The sequence below is a fragment of the Dasypus novemcinctus genome, chromosome 26 (genome assembly GCF_030445035.2).
Source record: "Dasypus novemcinctus isolate mDasNov1 chromosome 26, mDasNov1.1.hap2, whole genome shotgun sequence".
In the NCBI taxonomy this organism is placed as follows: Eukaryota; Metazoa; Chordata; class Mammalia; order Cingulata; family Dasypodidae; genus Dasypus; species Dasypus novemcinctus.
The window spans coordinates 932,029-952,356 of NC_080698.1; the positions used below are offsets into that span (position 1 = coordinate 932,029).

Below are 20,328 nucleotides of genomic sequence, written 5' to 3' on the forward strand. Positions count from 1 at the left end.
GGGACTCAGGTTTAGTGCTGGCGTGTGTGCATTTGGGTGAGTTCTGTTAAACAGCCAGGATATACACCCTCTTTCAGCTCAGTAGTAGAAGTCAACTGAACCTGGTTTTCAGAGATCTGAGGGGAGAGAATGTGTGACCCTAGAAATTACATCCACTCCATATATTGTTAATTTGTGCAAGTCACAAAAAGACTTGCACAAATGAATGCATAAGAACTTGGGAAAATATACTATCCATAAATTTTCTCTGAAAAGTGTAATATGGCTGAAAGGATTCAGCCAAATGGAATATAAGTGAAAATAAAGAAAGCTTCTGTAATAAAGAGGCATTTTTATGTAAGGAGCCAGGATGAACATTTTACACGAATCAGTTACATATAGTTAAATCTGAATGCTTTTAATAACGTAGGCATGGACTAGGAAGAGGTTTGCTACACAAGATTATCAATAGGGAATTAGGCATACATGCTATTCTAACACTTCAAACAATGTGGGAGTGTTGGAAACTGAGGCACAGTGGCCTCTCAAGGAGAGACGTGCGGTCTCCATGCTAGTGCTGTCTCCATGGCTATGCTTGCAACCTAAGGAATGCGGTAATTAAGAGTTCCCGGCAAATGGGATGGAGCTGTCAAAGGCTGACAGAAAAGATGAGCACATACCTTTTGTAGTGAATAGAACACTTAGACTTTGTACAGTGAGATAACATTTTTTAAAAATTCCTTAGACTATGGGTAATGCTGATAGTTGATACGTGTTGCTGCTTGCTGCCACGCACGCGATGTGTTAGGCTTGATGGCACGTAGGCTACGTCCTCCTGCTCGCTGGCACGTACACTGGGATAGACAGAGAGCCCCTTGTAAACAATAAAGTTGTCTGAGGAGTTATTACTTGCAGTTCTTTTTCTCTCGCTCATTCTTGCTCTTTGTTTCTTTCTCCCTTTTCTCTTTCTTTCATTCCTGATACCCTTCAGGTCCAAATCTCCAACATGGGAGGAGAAGGGGAAGAAGTTAAAGTATTCCGTATTGTGATGATATGATACTCGTTTAAATAAAATAGTTGTAAAAATCATAAATGCACAAAGTAAAGGCATTCAAACCTTAAGAAAAGTGTACAATTAAGAGGAATCAAAACCCATCAAATGTACACTTTGTATGCTATATGAATATATCTCAATAAAATTGCAAAAAAATCCATGGGCCTTCATGTATGAAACGTGGATATAAGAATATGTAAATGTTTTATGAGGGTATACAAAACTACTAGTAGTGTTTGATATACAGGAGTGCCAAACAAAACAAAACAAAACAAAAACAAAAACAAAAACAAAAAACATCCCTTCATTTCTCTCCTGGGATGGATTCACTATTTCTTGCCTTTTTCTTTCCTTTTTCTCCCCCTTTTTATTTATATATTTAAGCAGTTGTAGGTTTACAGACAATTCAAACAGAAAGGACTGAGTTCCCATATTAACCCCCATCTCAACACAGTTTACCCTATTTTTTTTGTTTGTTTGCTTGTTGTTTGTTTTTCTTTTAGGAGGTACCGGGGACTGAACTTGGGGCCTCCCATGTAGGAAGCAGGTGCTCAGCTGCTTGAGCCACATTGGCCCCCCTTTTCCCACTATTAACATTTTGCGTTTGTGTGTACCTTTTTACAACCGATGAAATAATTTTATTACAACCATATTGCCAGCTGTAGTCAACGATTGGCGTTAGGGCTCACCGTTCCTGTGGTAAGTTCTGTTCTCTTGTCTCTTGGAGACCCTCCGTTCTAGGAACGGTGCTTTTCTCCTGCCATCTCCGCGCCGAGTCAGCGGGTCCAGAGTCTCAGCGTTGCAGGCTTGGCCTGTCCCCCGCCCAGGGCCGACCAGGCCACGCTGCCTCCTCCAGGGCGCGCTTTCCCGCTGGTGCTCTACGTCTGGCCGGGAGGCGCTGCGGGGTCTTTGTCGCTTCAGCCTGCTCCACGTGCGGAGGGCACTTCCCGAGGCCGTGTCTGCGGCCAGCGGTGGGAGACCCAGCCCTTCACCCCAGGGAGGTGGGCGACCGTGAACCAGGGTTCTGCAAACCAGCAGCAGCGTGGAGAGGGGCAGGTGAAGTGCAGGAGCCAACGCATGCGCAGGGAAGGAAAGTCTCAAAGCGCTGACTGGTCCCACTCAACACCCACGGCCCCCGAAACCTGCGTGGCCCAGGGCTCTGCCGGCGACGGGCTCCGCTCCCCCTTCACTCCCCGCCTCCCAGGGTGACAACTTTAGCCCTTCTCTCTCTCCTCAGACCTCCGTGCTGCCTCCCCGTCCTGCCTTTGGCTGGTTACCTCATTGCTACTTCCCTGAGAAATCAGGCAGTCAGAAGAGAATCTCCACTAGCCCCCGCCCCCCAGGTCTGCCCGGTGACCTGACCCTGTGCCCCCTCTTCCTTCCTCCCTGTTATTGTGGAGGGACTGCCCCTGTGCTCACCTGAGGCCAGCCGCACTCACCTGAGGCCAGCCCGCTCGCCGAGCCCCACCCCCTTCCACTCTCCTGCACTCTCCTGCACCTCCGTGCCTCCCTCCCCCACGCTGTCACTCCCATCAGCAGGCAAATGTGCTGTGATTCCTCATAAATGAAGACTCGGCCAATAGCTCTGCCGCCCCCTCCACCACTGCCCTTCCTGCTTCATCCCTTGGAAGCATCTACGCTCGTTGCCTCCCATTCTCTCTTAACCAAAATTTCACCTCCACCTTCCCCCAGAACAACTCTCGTCAAGCTCAGTCTCCTTGTTGGTAAATCCAGTCATCAGTTCTCAAGACTTGTCTGAAATGGGGTGCACCTGCTGCCTTTCTCTTCTGGGTGCACTTGCCCTGGTGGGCTTCCAGCACCCCCCGCCCCCCGTAACCTCCCACCTCAGGGGCATCTCGTTCTCACTCTCCACTGCTGGTTCTCCTCGACCCGCAGCCTCCTAAGAGGCTGCAGGAGTCAGTCCCGGAACCCCTTCTCTCCTTTGTCACAGTCTTGGTGAACTCCTTTCAAAACACCATCTATATTCGATATCGACAGCCCTAGCCTCTCCCCTCTGAGCTCAAGACTCAGGTATTTAACTACCTGCTCACGTCCCTTGGATGTCGACTGGACACCTCACACTCGACAGGCCCAGGGTGTGCTCCTTGTCTCCCACCCCTGACTCCAAAATGTTCCTCCCACACCTCCCCCCACGCCCCAGGATGGTGATTCAGGTCTCCTAGTACTCTAAGGATCCTCTTAGAGTACTTATCCTCAAAGGATGCACCGTACACATTAACCCATCTCCTCGGTTTCCCTTCACTGTCTATCCAGGTTGTGCATCTTGTAGTCACCTCCACCTGGTCTGCATACAGTCGTTCTACACCTGGACCTTCTGAAGTAGCCTCCTGATGAGGGCAGCCACCTTGTCCCAGTTTGCCCAGCACTTTCCTGATTTTTGCGTGGAAATCCCAATGTCCCAGGGAATCCCTGAGCCTTGAAAAACCAGGAGAGCTGGCAGCCCTGCTCCCTGGACTTCTTGCTACTGCCCTTCTCTCTCAAGTCTACTGAGCTGGGGTGTCCTTTTGAAAGGCAAATTTATCATGCCACTTCTCCCCTCAAAACCTGTCAATGGCCCTCATGACATTCAGACAGAAAGCCAGGTGTTTCCGGAGCCTACGAGCCTACAGGCTACACAGGTTTTGGGCATAGATGGAGAGTGCAATTTCGGGCAGGGTGACTTAGAAGTACTTGTGGAATGTTCAACTGGCAGTGCCCAGACCCTAAGGCAGAACTGGATCATGATAATATTGTATTTATGAAAGAAGAGCAGGTGGCTGTAGAAAAACTGCAAGAAATAACTCTCGGAAATTAGAAATATTTGTTTAATATGCCCCAAACTCCCCAGGTCTTCAGTGTGTATCTTCCCAAAGTGATTCACAAATTACTTTCCAAATCAGAAAGGCAGCCCTGGCCCAACACCAACCTCCAGTCCAGGTCGCTTTCAGATTTCATGAACAGCCTCGGTGTTTCCTTTTCCTCTCTGCTCCGGGGTCCGCTCCAGCTTATGCTCTGCACATGTTGCTTGTACCTCTCCACCTCCTTCAACCTGGGGCGTCTCCAGCCACCTCCCGCCCCTCAGGACCTCAAGAGGTCAGTGCGCAGCCTCTCTCCACCCTTCCTAACACATCTGTTAGGCCTTCCGGCCTAAGGGAGAGGCGATCTTTCCCTCCGTTTATGTGTATCAGGATGGACTCGTGTATTCCTCTTTTCATCAGTGGATTTGTATCCATTACTATCATCACTTATTCTGGAATTTGGTCATCCCAGATTTGCCAGCAGGAGCCCTGTCAAAATTGGCTTCTGCATCCCTGAGCTATGCCCCATGATTCTTTGAGCAATTCTTTACTTTCTGGATTGTCCAGGCTCCTCTCAGGTTTCCCTGCCTCAGCCTTGGCACCAGCGGCTTCTCCCAGGAGTCCTGCAGGGGTGCCGGTGATTCCGTGCCTTTTCAGCAGACGGAGGCGGGGAAGAGGTGCACGTCCAGGTGCGGCGTACGTGTGCAGCTCCTCCACTCGCCTGTGACGTGTGTGTTTGAAAAGCCCCTGAGGGAAATGGACCTGGCCCAGTGGTTAGGGCGTCCGTTTACCACATGGGAGGTCCACGGTTCAAACCCCAGGCCTCCTTGACCCGTGTGGAGCTGGCCCATGTGCAGTGCTGATACGCGCAAGGAGTGCCGTGCCACGCAAGGGTGTCCCCCGCGTAGGGGAGCCCCACACGCAAGGAGTGCGCCCCGTAAGGAGAGCCGCCCAGTGTGAAAAGAAAGTGCAGCCTGCCCAGGAATGGCGCCGCCCACACTTCCCGTGCCGCTGACGACAACAGAAGCGGACAAAGAAACAAGACGCAGCGAATAGACACCAAGAACAGACAACCAGGGGAGGGGGGGAAATTAAGTAAATAAATAAATAAATCTTTAAAAAAATAAAAAAATAAAAATGAAAAGCCCCTGAGTTCACACCAACACCTTCAACGGCAACCGGTTCCTCAGGATTGTTTCCAGCTTCCCCCTTTCCGCAGATGCAGATCCCGTCTGTGGCAAGTGCGCTGCCTCCCTTATTGTCAACGTACCAGCTTTCCCGCCTGCAGGTGGTTCCCCTGGCGCGGCGGTGACCTCCTCGGCTCCCGGAGCCCCCTGCTCCGTCTTTGTGGCCCCCACCCGCTGCGGTGACGGGGAGGGGAGGGAAGGTGCAGAAGGGGAGCGGGAGGAGAAAAGGGCTGCTGAGGGACGGTAGGACCAATGTGTTCAGGACGTGGTGGGAGGACTAGGTTTATTTTTAAGTTCTCTTTGTAAACATTATTTTTAAACCTTCTGGTTCAAAATTTCTTTTTTTTTATGGTGGGAGGCAGGAATCTCTCGACCTTCCCTCAAGTAGAGCCGTCACTCCTCGCTGCTGAGCGGCTGACCCTTCGCTCTGCCTGTCACTGCCCTTTGGCTGTGGTCGCTGTGAAGACGACTCAGGGACTCGAGGACAGTTCCTGCTCCCGGCACAGAGCAGGGAGGCAGGGACCGAGGAGGCGCTCCGAATCAAGAGCCCAGAGGCTCCTCAGTCACGGGCCTCGACCTGCTCTCCCGGCCTCTCCCGGCCTCTCCCTGCCTCTCCCGGCCTCTCCCGGCCTCTCCCGGCCTCTCCTGGCCTCTCCCGGCCTCTCCCGGCCAGCGTCTTCTGCTGCACATGGGCCTTGCCCCGGCTGTCAGGCTGCCTGACCCGACGCGGGAGAGCACCGCCAGGGGCTGCCAGGTTTGGGAGGGATCATCTGCTTCCCCCAGTCCAGACTTCGATGGGCTCACTGGGGTGAAGCATCCGCCTCTGGTCCAACCTTCAAAGTCAGACGGTGCCGAGGCCGTGTCCGGAGCGGTGGCCGAGATGGGCGGTCTCTCTGAGGAGAGTGGAAGGAGAAGCCTGGACGTGTCGGTGATCGAGAGCCGTCCGCGACGTTCCCGCAGGCAGGCTGTGAGCACCAGCTTGCAGATGATCAGAAGCCAGGGCGTTTGGCGGGCGTTTCCCAAACCTGAAAATCAAGGATCAGTTTGGGAAGCAGCTGGGAAACACCGACCGCAGTCCAGTGCTTCAGTTTGTCAGCTGAGTAAACTGCGGCCCCGGGACGGGGGCTGACCATGACCGGTCAGGGCAGGGCCGGGGTGCGACCAGGGCTGGGCAGTGAGGCACCTAGCGAGCAAACCTCCAGGAGGCCCCTCTAGGGCGGGCGATGGCCGCAGGGCCCCTCGCCTTCCCGAGAGCAGCCCTGATTGGAACTCGGCGCCCTGCTCCCCAGCAGGGAGAGCACGTGCCCGGCGCCCCGGCTTGTGCGAGGGTGCTCACGGGGTTTCCAGGGCTGCTACCCTCGTGTGCTGGCCAAGCCAGGTCGCCAAGCGCAGGCCTGGTGATGCGGTCGGGGGCTCCCTGGGAAGCGCCTTGCTCGTGGCTCAGAGCCTTGCGGGCCCCAGGTCTGGGAGCGACCGGCGCTGGGCTATCTTTAGCTGGCTGCTGAGGATGCCACATTTCTCAGACCTGCTCGCCACCACTTCTCTTTTCCCCTCACATAAAAATAGGCCTTCCGTCCAGCGAGAACTGCCCGTGGGGCTCTTGCAGAGACAGGGCCTTCGGATTCAGCTCCCAGCTTTCCATCTGGTGTGTGCTTCCCTCGTGCAGAGCTGCTTACTGAGAATTATGCCTCGGGAGGATTTTAAGAAACTTACAGTGGCTTTGTTGTCAGTTGAGGCAAAGAGTCACCAGATGGTCAGTGATTTTGTGTGACCTATGTGTTTAAAAAATAAAAAGAAAAAATAAAAAGAAAAAAGGTCAGCAAGACTCAGAAGCGGAACAGGGGAGAGGAACAGAAGAGACGCACCAGCGCTGCTCTCCAGCCCTCCCCGCTGCCTCCCTGGCCCAAGGCAGAGTCCTTTTTCACTGGACTCCTGCCCCCACTTTACCCTGATTTGGTGAGTCTCCAACAAGCCAGCAAAAGGATCTGTCAAAGTCCAAATCAGGCAAGAAAATGAAACAAAAGGCATCCAGGCTGGACAGGAAAAAGTAAAACTGTCTCTATTAGCAGGTGACATAATCTTGCATATAGAAAATAATAACAACAACAACAACAAACACAAACAAACAAAAAAGAAAATTGTAAGGCATCTGCTAAAAATGATCAGAAATAATCTATAAGTTCAGCTAGCTTGCAGGGTTTGAGATCAATACACAAAAATCAACTGAATCACTATACACGCATAATGAACAATCCAAAAATGAAATTAAGAAAACAATTCTATTTACAATAGCACCAAAAAGGATGAAATAATTAGGAATAAATTTAACAAAGTGTAAAACTCAGATCCTGAAAATGACAAAATACTGTTGAAAGAAATTAAAGAAGCTCTAAATAAATGGAAAGACCCCACCTTTCTAGATCAGAAGGCTTATATTGTTAAGATAGCACTCCTTTCCAAACTGATCTACGGATGCACGCAGTCCTTGGAAGAATCTCAGAATCTGTAACGATTGACAAGCTGATCCTAACATTCATCTGGAAATGCAAGGGGCCTAGAATAACCAGAACAATCTTGAAAAAGAACAAAGTTGCAAGACTCACAATTTGTGATTTCAAAACTTACCGTGAAGTAGTAATAAGAGTGTGGCCCTGGCATAAGGACAGACATACAGACCAATGGACTGGTGCGGGTTTTTAGTGGGGAAGGAAGGGCTTTTCCACCAGTGGTGCTGAGATACCTGGACACGCACATCCAGAAGAGTGAGTTTGGACCCTTTCTGTTGTGAAGGCAGAGATTCAATGATCGTATATGGAAGGCCAGGACTTGGTAATAATTTTGGGAAGCAAAATTTATTTTCGACCGGCGGGGCTCGGGAACACTTCTGTTCAAAAACCCGAGCCCCGAATAGGATTTTTGAGTTCTTTTTATACAGAGGATGTAGGAGTTGGGAGTCAAATGGTGCTTTGTTTGAGTACTAGATAAGCTTGAATTAACACAAATTCCCACGTTCCCAGTAGGCTTGAATGAACGTATTTACTTGGCATTCTCCCTGAATATCCAAAGTCTACAGAGCCTGTGTCACTTAATTGGCTTTCTGGGACGGGGCAGTTGGCGTGGCTAGGAAGGGCAGGGCTGTGGTGCTTACTGTTTGACACACACGGCCCGGGTGATTCATGAAGAAACGCACAGCCCCCCCACAGCCCATATCATTCCCCCTCGATGCAGTGTGACTTGCTGAGCTTTGGCACCACTGTCGTTGGGGTTTTGAGGTGGGGGGCTCTCTGTGTTTTCACTGAATTTTTTATTAAAGACAAAGTGGGGAAGGATGATGAGAGTTTGGGAGGAGTTTTGGCTGTTTGTTGTTTTGATTGATTACCCCACCTATCAATGTTCCAGTGAGGGCCAAGGACAAAGTTCCTGGGGAACATCTGGAGTTTTTTCTTGTTCTCAGAAGAAGCTCCTGTCCTGGACAGCAGAATCCTGGGGGCGGGGCCCCCCAGCAGCTATCCTGGGGTTCCCCGAAGTCCATGTGCACTTCCTGCCAGGTCCCAGATCCATCTATTAATTTCCTATGTTACTAGCCTGTTCTATTTTTCCCGCAGAGAGTTTACACCTTTACTCTTAAAGGGGTGCTGGAGGGAGATGACTTTTTTTTCTGTAGCTACTTCCTGCTGGCCGTGGGCTGTAGTCCCTACCTGACAAGGTGTAAAACCTTGTTATTTTATTTTAACTGGAGGAAGACGGAGCTGGCGTTCTGCATGAAGCTGGATGAAGCTTTCACATGGCTAACAAGATGCTCATTCTGAAAGAAACAAACTTAATTAGAACTTTGGGATTACGTGGTTTTTTAAAAAGAGGACACTAGATTACAAAAGTAGAAAAGGTTCAGTGCCTGCTAAGACACCTTCTTAAAGTTGGTGGGGAATAGTATATATATACATATACATACGTATATATATATATATAGTATACATATACAAATGTGTGTGTGTGTTTATGTGTATATATATATAAAGTTATTTTATGTCCTTGGTTAACCCCAGAGAGAAATTGTAACAGGCAATGGTATTAGGCATTTAGCTTTGTTTTTGAAGACGTATTCCAGGCTGTTCAATGACTGGCACTCATGTGTTTCGTCAGGTGCTTCGGGTGAACTGGTACTCTTGGGTAGCGGACTTTGTTCAGGATTAGTACATGAAGCTGGACCATTTTTTTTTAGCTTTAATAGCTGTGGTAGTGATCAGAACTACAGAGTAAAGGTTTTATATTTTGGCCTTAATTGATAACGCCTGAAAAAAATTTTGTCTGTTTTTACCAGGCTTTGTTTTTTTTGAAGGCTCATTTGGCTAAGCTGGTTGGGGCAATTTTTTTAGATTAGTGCTTTGGTGAAGTTCATGAAGGACTTTTTACTGCACTGTTCCTGGCAGGTAGATTTGCCATCAGTTTTTATTCATCAGTTTTTAGGGTGAAATTTAAGCTAGCTGCTCCGGTTTGTTTACCCTGGGTACACTGTGGAATTTTAGGTATTAGTACAGGTGCTGGAATAAGGGGTTGGAGGGAAACCTCGGTTGAGAGTTTGATATTCCCTTATTTGCACCTTGGGGTTTTTAGTAATTGAGCCTGGTATTAATTAATTAATTACCTGTAAGTCACTGGTGGCCCCTGGCCTCAAGCACATTCTTCACTTAGCGTGGGGAGAGGGATGTGAGAGGTTGTTTCTAAGCTAATTTGGTGGCTTTTTAGATTAAAAGCGCTGTTGGCCCTATTGCTTTCAGGCAAGATGACCATTTTTCATAATTTTATAAACATGTTCATTAATTACTCAGAAAATGAAGTTTACCAGGATTTTTAACATGCTCAATGTCCTTTTGTACATGCTCTAGGGTAGAAAAGATAACATTATAATCATCAGGCATATATTTAGAACAGGATAAAGGTACAGTACTTAATACTAATTAATACACTATTCAATGTATAAGGTTTTTTGGGTTTTTTTTTGAGCTGCATTTAACAGATTTAAGTTTCAGGTTTGCAATACTTTACATGTTCTCTCTCCATGGGAGCAGGCCACAATGCCAATTTGTATTTGAGTTCTACTTACAGTTCTCTGGTGCTCATGGCTCCAGTGTGTTCTTCACACAAGCTGCAGCACATTGGTTCTAGAGAGTAACCAGGGGGTAGGTTTTACCATCCTGGTGCATAGCACTCTTTGGCTCTAAGAAACAGTGCCAGTTTATTTATTGTACATTTGGCTGTACTTAGCCACTGCTGGCTGCTGCAGGAGCTCAAAACTGCAAAGTAGTTTCCATCCACTTCAGGAGCATGACCAGAGATGTAGTAGATACTTTTATTGTTTTAGGGGTCAGTGACCAACCTAGCCAATAACTCAAATGGAGAGGCACCTGCAGCGTATTGAAGGCCTGGTTTGAATGCAAAAGAGAGTTTGACAAGGCAAAGTTTATTTCTCGATTTTTATATACCTTTTAAACATTTTAATGCAATGTGTTACATATTAAATGAACTTAACTTTTTAGTACTTTGCTTTTTATTTTTACACTTTTACCATGAAGACGTTAATTAGCAGTAGACACAAAACTCTTTTCTATTTTTGAAATGAAAACGGAAGATTTCCAGAGGAATCAAGGTAACTTTTCATTAGCACCACTTGAACATTCACACTGAGGTGCCCTCCAGACAGGTTTTATTGCTATGAAGTTAATTTTTGCTATTAATATTAATTTAGGTTTTTAGTTAATAATGGCTTCTTAGAACTAGCCATTTAAATACTTCAGTCTGGAAGATGCCTTTACAAACTCTTTATAATTAACCACAACCACAGACTGGTGAATGAACTTTGTATTACAATTAGCAACCAATGGAATTTACTTTATGCATTTAAGAGAGGGCAGCCTTACATTTTTTTAAGTTAATTTCATTAAACATGAACTTACAGCTTTTATCATTTTAAAGATCCAATACATATAATGTTAACCTATTAGCCTGGTCTTCCATAAACTAAAGAGATAACACTCAAGCTAAATAAGTTGAAATTGTTATTGTTTAAACAAAGAATGTTGTTTTCTTTCTTTTTTTTTTCTTTGCAGGAGCTTAAAACTTTTTGTCTTTGATAAAATTTTAAAACTGTGAAAAATTTTAAAAACATATTGATTTCTAGACTCTGGAATATAATTATTTAATATGTTTTAATTATAATTTAGTAAGGATTTTTTATAGATTTTAAGGACCATTTTTACTTACTGGTAATAGGATTAGCAATTACCCTTATTTAAGGCTGTTAAAAGGTTTAAAATGGGGAACTACAGGAAAATTTGACTTTATTTTCCAGCCTAGAAGACAGAGCCTCATTTTGCCAAACTCAGCCCTTCCCCAGAGCTCCCACAAAAAGAAGGCCTTGGGGGCTGGGCAGGTTAAATGGCTTAGAAAAAAAATTTTTTTTTAAAGAATTACTTGTTAATTTGATATTACCATCTTGATATATGAAGGTATACACTGAGTAAACAGGCAGACATGAATAGTTTGACACAGAAATACAACTTAGTTATTTAAAACCTTTTTTCCTATAAAACAAGTTTAATTGTAAAACAATATTTGAATGATTTTTCTGAAGGCTCTTTTTTTTGCTGGCTTTTCCAGATTAAGTGTTCACAGTTTTCCCCCTCTGTGGCTCTTTTTAATTAATGGCTTCTAACCAAAATATTTCTAATGCTATGATACTTTTTTTTTTGCTTTAGAACCATAAGCAGAGGCAAGGGGTGAGCCAGACCCACAGTCACCATAAGCAAAGGCAAATTCAGTTTATAATTACCATTACAATAGCTGAGGTCTAGGGGTGAAAGTAGTTACAAAAGAACTATAATTAAACATAAGTTTAAGTTATAATTACTATTACTATAGTATTCACTAAATAAACTTGAAATAATCATAAACAAAAGTAAATCAGTGTAAGATTACTATTACAATTGTTGAAATTTAAGCTACATTTATTTTGCTGTAATAATTTCAATTAGTTGTTATATATATATATAAAGGCACTTACACAATGATTTTAATTCTTAGTTTTTAGAAAGTTTTCACTTAAAATTAGAGTGCCCTTATTTATTAATTATGCAATTAAAATAATTTTATTAGTAACAATTCTGTGCTGTTTTTCTGCTTTTTTCAGCAATTAAATAAATTTTACTTGTGAGTTATGCATTAAATTTACCAGCAAGACAGTATTGGCATACAAAGATTCATTTTTAGGTTACCTTTTACTGTTATCCAACTTGTAACAGGTGAACTTTAAATTTGATTTTCTAGGTACAAGCAAACTGACAAAGTTAAAAGAGATTTTAAAGTTGAACACAAAATTAAGCACAGATTAAAATAAAATAATTTTATCCCTTCGCATTTCTGGGGCAGTTTTACTAACTAAATTTTAACATGAAGTTACCCAGCTGAATTGTTTTTTTTTTTTTCCTTCGCAGTTTTTTATGGCTTTATGGTCTGACAGTTTTCCACTTAAACCAGCCATCAAAAGGTTGTAAGTGATTCAAGGGTCATTGTTTTAGCTGACAGGTTTTGGGCTCTCGAGGCAAGAGCCCTTTTGCTAGATAAAGGCACTTTACCAGTTTTATAGTTTTTAAAACATTTTAAAGCATTTTAACACAGACCTGCAAAGAGAAATTCAGAAAGGTAAAACATGGGTAAAGGTTAATTATGCAAAGGTATTTGGGCTTGTGACCACCTTGGGAAAGGAATTTCCACTGCATTCATCCTGGCTCTGCCCCGTGCCTTTCCACCTCCCCCCCCCCCCCCCCCCCCCGGCAGCTGGGTGTGGTCAGACAGGAACGCGGCTTGCAGAGGTGTGGACCCGCTGGGAGGGGTCAGAGTGGAGCACGCACACGTCCACCTTTCACAGTTTGCTTTGTAAACTATTAGTTATTTCACTCTTTTGCCAATGGAAGGGAGGGGCTCCAGCTTAACCAAAGTTCTCTATTTTATACAATTTAATACTGCTTTCTGGAGGCATGAAAATATACACTACCTTCAAATAAATACATACAGAAACACAAAACCCATTAATTTGACTCATAATATACATCTCTCTGGCATGCCCCCCCCCCCCCGCCCCCCGAGCTACAGCCCACCAACCACTGCAGCTCCAGGGACGGGAACCCTCGACATCAAACCCTAACAGGATTTCTGCCTGCACTTGCCGTTTACAAAACAAGCTCATCTGCAATCCAGCACCCAAACAAAGACTTATTTCTGGCCAAACTTTTTCACTGTTTAACCTTATATTCAGATCAAGCTTCACTACAAAAATCAATCCATTTTTCCATAACAAAGACTTTTCAAATCCAGACGAACTTTTCAGCGTGCATTAGGACTCAAACCTATTGACATCCTTCCCCACTGTAATCAGACCTTTACTATTTTAGTGGAGGCAGAACCAGAACCGAATGCTAACCTGCAGTTAGCTAAGCCTAAATATCAGGTTTTTTTTCTTTTCTTTCAGACCTGGAGAAGAAGGCTCCCCCCCACCCCTGAATTTTTGGAGGTACTGGGGTCCTCTTTTTGGGAGCTGATCGGGCTCCCCTTCTAACTTTTAAAGTTAGGTTTTCCTGACATTATGCCCCCCCCCCGAGGGGTCTTACCTGGTGTGCGGAGGTTTTTCATTCCCAGAATTTCCTTTTAGACCTTCTGGTGCGTCCGATTGTCCCTGGGAGCACTCCGGTGGAGCCCACATCCTTTTTCTGGACTGAAAGGAGTCCAGGGTTACCCAGATTTGGGGTTCACCTGAGCCCTCCCAGCTTCCTCAGAGATACCCAGAAGGGGTGGCGAAGTGCTACCATCTCTGGCCTTTGTTGCAGTCCTGGACATACCCCAGAAACGTTGTGGAAGCAGAGAGATTCAATGATTGTGTATGGAGTGCCAGGACTCAGAAATAATTTTGAGAAGCAAAATTTACTTACGACTGGCCGGGCTCGAGAACTCTTCTGTTCAAAAACCTGAGCCCCAAATAGGATTTTCAAGTTCCTTTTATACAGAGGATGTAGGAGTTGGGAGTCAAATGGTGCTTTGTTTAAGTACTAGATAAGCTTGAATTAACACATATTCCCCACATTCCCAGTAAGCTTGAATGAACGTATTCACTTGGCATTCTCCCTGAATATCCAATGTCTATAGAGCCTGTGTCACTTAATTGGCTTTCTGGGACTGGGGCGGTTGGCGTGGCTAGGAAAGGCAGGGCTGCAGTTCTTACTGTTTGACACACACGGCCCAGGTGATTCATAAAGAAACGCACAGCCCCCCACACAGAGCCCATATCATTTCCTCACACCATCCACAAAAATCAGCTCAAAATGGAGCAAAGACCGAAATGTAAGGGCCAAAACTACAACACTCCTAAAAGAAAACATAGGTGTAAATCTTTATTACCTTGGATTTGGCAATGGATTGTTAGCTTTGACACCAAAAGCACAGCAACAAAAGAAAAAGTAGATAAATGGGCATCATAAAAACTAAGAACTTTGTGCATCAAAAGCAACTATCAAGGATGTGAAAAAACAAATCACACTATGGGAAAAGTATTTACAAACCTAGAATATATAAAAAACTCTTACAACTCAAAAATGAAAAGACAAAAAACCCAATTAAGAATAAGCAAAGGATCTGAATAGGCATTTCTCCAAGAAGATACACAATGGTCACTAAACGTGTGAAAAGATGGTGATATCACTAGTTATCAGGGAAACAAAATCAAAACCACAATAAAATGCCACTTCTTACCCCCCAGGGTGGCTAGAATCAAAAAGTCAGCTGATAGGGGAGCCGGTGTAGCTCAGTTGTTGAGGGCCTGCTTCCATACACAGTGTCCTGGGTTCAAGTTCTTGTACCTCCTAAAAAGAAAGTCAGGTAATGTGTTAGTGGGTGTGAAGTAAGAACCCTTGGGCACTACTTGGGGAATGTCAACTGGTGTAGCCACTTTGGAAAAGAGTCTGGCTGTTCCTCAAAAAGTTAAACACAGTCACCATTTGTTTTGGGTTGAACTGTGTCCCCCAAAGACGTGTTCAGGCGCTAAGCCCAGAGAAAGTGGCCTCGTTGGAAAAGAGGCCTTTGAGGGCGCAGCTAGCTAAGCCAGGTCCACCCTAACCCAGGGCGACTGTGGCCTTGTCAGAGGAGGGGAGTCTGGATGCAGGGATGCATGGGCAGAGGGCAGAAGGCCGTGGGAAGCAGGCCGAGGTCAGCGCGCCCACCACGCCCGCGAGTGAGGAATGCCAGCGATTGCGGCAAGCACTGGGCGCTGGAGCAGGCACACTGAGGCACTGGGCTTTGGACTTGCAGCCTCCAGCCTCCTGCTGTTTTATGCCCCCCGTTTTGTGGCACTTTGTGCAGCCCTGGGAAATGAGGGGCCCAGCTGGCCCAGCAATTCCGCTCCGAGGTTATGCCCAAGAGAATGAGAAGACGCGTCCCCGCAGACACCTGTGCCTGGGGGTCCACAACACTCAACAGCCAAAAGGGGGGAAGAGCCCCAAGTCTATTAACTAATGAAAGGCGTAACGAAGCGTGCTACATGCACACAGGGGAGTCCAAGCCTGCCCTAAGGAGGACCGAAGCACTGACACGCGTCACAAAATCCATGACCCTCGCAAACGTTACGCTGCTTCGAAGTTGCCAGTCGCAGGAGACCGTACGCTATGGCTCCATTCATAGGAAATGGCCCAAATGGGCAAATTTATAGAGACAGAAAGTACATTAGTGGTTACTTAGGGCAAGTTAGAGGGGAGGGTGAGGGGGCAATAGGGAGTGATAGCTACAGGGTCCAGGACTTCTTTTTGAGACGATAACGATGTTTCGTGTATTGATTATGGTGACAGTTGCACAACCACTTTTGCACTGCACACATTAAATGGGTGGATTGTATGGGATATGAGCTATAGCTCAATAAAGCTGTTGCCACATCTTAAAAGTACGCATTTCTTAGACATAAATCAGATCATATCCTGCCTTTGCCAAACACCTCCTAACGGACCCTCTGACAGGGAGAGCAAATTCCAAGTCCGGCCTGGCCCAGCAGCCTCATGGAACTGGGCACACGCCTCTCTGATCTCCCGGCTCCTCCGTCCTCGTCGCGTCCCCAGGTAACTGCAGCTCATTCCCTTCCCCCTCCAGGTCTCCACTCAACGCCACCTCGTTTGAAACGTAAACCACCCTGTTCACACACCTCAGCTCTTACCCCACTGCCTTGCTCCGTTGTCCTTTTCCATAGCGCTTACCACCTCCTGGCAGGGAGGATACTGAAGCTTTTTAACAGCCCCCACATAGGGTGCAGAACCACGGGGTACGAGGGAGGCATGTGGGCTCCGCGTGACCCTTTAGCTGCCGGACCATGCCTAGGTTTGAGGGGTGGGGCTGGGTGTCCTAGGAGGCCCAAGGAAGCCGGGCCATTGGGGCTTAGGGCGAGATACAGAAATGCTTCAACCGCGGGCGCGTCGTGCAGACCTGAAGGACAGCACTGCTGTGTCGCCTTATATCCCTTTATTACTGTTTTTATCAGCCTCCCTAATTAAAACATAATCTCCACAAATGGATGGGGTCTGGCTTGTTTTGTTCATTGATGTATCCTCAGAACCTAGAAAGGAGGTGGCATACAGTAGGCTTTTAAAAAATATTTGTTTCATACAGATTGTGCAAATGGGTTCCAAATCCGTGCAACCTGGACCTTTGACATAAAGAATTTTCCAGCTGCAGCATGTGTCAAGGTCTATGTGCAGATACCCAGAACAGACTGGCTCTGCCAGTCCCTGGAAATTCCTGGACAGGGAGGATGCGTGGGTCCTGGGGCTGGAGCTGTGAGGGGGTGCTGGCTCGGCCCTCTCAGCTGAGCTGGAGATGTGGGAAGAATCAACGGCTCCATGGCTGGCTTCCGGCCCAGCTGGTCCAGGAATGCCAGCCCTGGCCCTGGCGCTGCATCTCCACTCCTTGGCCTGGTTTCCTCTAAATGATCTTTATTCCCAGGCTGGCCATCCCCAAGCTGTGAAACTACAGCCATGGGCACCTCTAGGTTTAGTTGTCAGTTGAGCAAACCTCTGCGGGAAGGCAGATGCTTTTCCGAACGGGCCCGGGTGGGCTCCCAAACAGTCCCTGAAGCAGCTCTGGAATCAGGACGGGGCAGAGAGGCCGGGGGTCAGACTGCCAGGGGGCCGGTGCACGTGGACCAAGGCCACCGAAGGCCAGGACGAGGAGCCGGCCGCGAGCTGCGGGGTGGGGCGCCCGGCTCGGGGAGGCGACGCCCGGGCCCTCAAGGGGAGCCGACAGCGCCCTAGCTCCCTGCCTTTGGCTAAGGGTCATGGCGCAGGGTGGGAGTCTTGGCGCGCTGTGGTGGCAGGGGCAGGACGTGCAGGTGGATTAAACGCAGGGAGTTAGAGAAAGAGCGGGTCGAGGACGACCGAGAAGATGAGGACGCCGTGAGCAAGGGAGGGGGCCTGGGTGGAAGCCGGGCCGGTTTGACCAGAGCTCCCTTAGCCGTTTATTCACCAGCGAGTGGAAATGTCAGAGAAGCACACACACAAGGCCGGAGGAGAAGGGAGACGTGCAGGCTGGGAATGGAACCGTCGGGGCAGGCAGCAGAGCCTGGGTGCGGTTCCAGACGGGACGTGGACGGTGGAGAGCAGGGACCTGGGCTGCCCAACGTCACGAGGCCGGGACAAGGCACAAGGAAGAGAGTCCAGGAAGCGGGCGCTCTGGGGGCCCAGCAGGACGGGGTTTCCAGGAAGAGGGCATTGACCAAGCGAGCCGGAAGTCTCGGGTGCTGGTGATGGACGGCCACGCGTGGGTAGGTGCAGACTGGGGACTGGCTGCGGGGCTTGGCAACGCTCCTGATGACCTCGGCCAGAGCCTCTTGGGTGGAAGCACGCGGGCAAACGCCGGATGGGAGCGCAGCTAAGCGAGAGTGGACGAGAGCAGGTGGGCGCAGCAAGCAGAGGGTAGAACAGAGCAGGTGGGCACAGCAAGCAGAGGGTGAACAAGAGCAGGTGGGCACAGCAAGCAGAGGGTGGACGAGAGCAGGTGGGCGCAGCAAGCAGAGGGTGGACGAGAGCAGGTGGGCGCAGCAAGCAGAGGGTGGAAGAGAGCAGGTGGGCGCAGCAAGCAGAGGGTGGACGAGAGCAGGTGGGCGCAGCAAGCAGAGGGTGGACGAGAGCAGGTGGGCACAGCAAGCAGAGGGTGGACGAGAGCAGGTGGGCGTAGCAAGCAGAGGGTGAACGAGAGCAGGTGGGCACAGCAAGCAGAGGGTGGACGAGAGCAGGTGGGCGCAGCAAGCAGAGGGTGGACGAGAGCAGGTGGGCGCAGCAAGCAGAGGGTGGAAGAGAGCAGGTGGGCGCAGCAAGCAGAGGGTGGACGAGAGCAGGTGGGCGCAGCAAGCAGAGGGTGGACGAGAGCAGGTGGGCACAGCAAGCAGAGGGTGGACGAGAGCAGGTGGGCGTAGCAAGCAGAGGGTGAACGAGAGCAGGTGGGCACAGCAAGCAGAGGGTGGACGAGAGCAGGTGGGCGCAGCAAGCAGAGGGTGGATGAGAGCAGGTGGGCGCAGCAAGCAGAGGGTGGACGAGAGCAGGTGGGCACAGCAAGCAGAGGGTGGACGAGAGCAGGTGGGCACAGCAAGCAGGGAGGAAGAGTTTGTGAAGAGCTTTGCTGTGAAGGGAGCAGAGAAACTGGGCTGTGCTTTAGAAGGGAAAGCAGTGTGAAGAGAGGTGTTTAAAATTGTTTTATCATTTTTCCTTAGTTTTACTTTAGTATTATTTTAATTAAACCTACTCTCCTCTTATGACCCCTTTTATTTCTTTTTGTTTGTTTGTTTTGTTTTGTTTATTTATTTTTAAATTTATTTATTTATTTATTCTTAATGTTACATTAAAAAAAATGAGGTCCCCATATACCCCCCCCACCCCCTCACCGCACTCCTCCCATGACCACAACCTCCTCCATCATCATGGGACATTCATTGCACTTGGTGAATACATCTCTGAGCACTGCTGCACCACATGGTCAATGGTCCACATTATAGTTTACACTCTCCCCCAGTCCACCCAGTGGGCCATGGAAAGACATATAATGTCTAGTAACTGTCCCTGCAGTACCACTTAGGACAACGAATGCCCCCACATCATGTCTCTTCTTCACATTCCCACCCTCAGCAGCTACCATGGCCACTTTCTCCATCTCAGTGCTACATTTACTTTCATCACTAATCACATTAGTTCCAGAATAGAGTATCAGTAAATCCATTCTAATCTATACTCTATTCCTCCATTCTGTGGACCCTGGGATGGTTATGTCCGCTCCACCTTTGTGTCGAGAGGGTGCTTTGATTCCACTTGGATGATGGATGCAATTCTCCCGTTTGCAGTTGTAGGCACTCTAGGCTCCCTGGTGTGGTGGTTGACCTTCTTCACCTCCCTGTTAGCTGGCCTGGATAAGTCCAATGAACCAGAGGGTAGGAGTTGCAGGTCTGTTGAGGCTCAGGGCCTGGCTATCACATGGACAGCCCAGAGATTCAGGTCCCCTGAGTATACACTAAACCCCAGCACCAACCACGGGTCCAGTAAAAGTGACAAGAGGCTTGTGAACAAAGATCACACCTGAGTCCAACTCAATCACACTCAGGACCACAAACTCCAAAGTAGGGCCAACTGACATGGCACTGAAGTCCATCTACCATGACCATAGAACCTGTGGGTTTCTGTAGCCCTCAGAAGAACCAATACCTGGGGTTGTATCTACTTTAGCTGTCTCTGGGACTCTGCTGAGTCATATAAGGGTGACCGCTCTGACGACCTCCCAGTTCTTTTTTGGAGTCTCATAGTCATATAAACTCATTTGTCCTTTCCGTTTTCCCCTTTTATTCAAGGTCAAAAAGCATTTTTAACTCCTGATATTATATGTAGGCTGAGATATTCTGCTGGTCTGAGTTGACCCTTTTATTCAAGGTCGTTCTCTAGCCACATCATCAGCTGATACTTGGTAGTAATCCCTTGATGCCAGGAAGGCTCATCCCTGGGAGTCATGTTCCACACTGGGGGGAAGGCAATGCATTTACATGCTGAGTTTGGCTTCAAGACTCGCCACATTTGAGCAACATGGAGGCTCTCAGGAGGTAACTCTTAGGCACCCTGCAGCTCTAGCCCTAGTTCTTATTTCAGGTACACAGGCTCACAAGCACAGTCATTAGCATCAAGGGCTCATTGTTGGACCATCCGTCCTTATGGTGTTAGTCATTGCACTTGGGGGATTGTTGCTGTTCCAC

General features: G+C 47.9%; 1 protein-coding gene and 1 long non-coding RNA gene across 3 annotated transcripts in view; one reads left to right on the plus strand and one right to left on the minus strand.

Moving 5' to 3' along the window:
- The window catches only part of CCR8 (C-C motif chemokine receptor 8), a 189,511-nt gene that overhangs the window by 39,882 nt on the left and 129,301 nt on the right, over positions 1-20,328 (plus strand). The gene's annotated exons all lie outside the window — the stretch shown is intronic.
- On the minus strand, positions 358-14,057 carry LOC105744865 (uncharacterized). The gene is made up of 4 exons (XR_001117805.2): positions 14,000-14,057; positions 6,966-13,785; positions 6,732-6,790; positions 358-6,043 (listed from the first exon to the last, which is right to left on the minus strand). It is a non-coding gene; the product is annotated as an uncharacterized lncRNA (long non-coding RNA).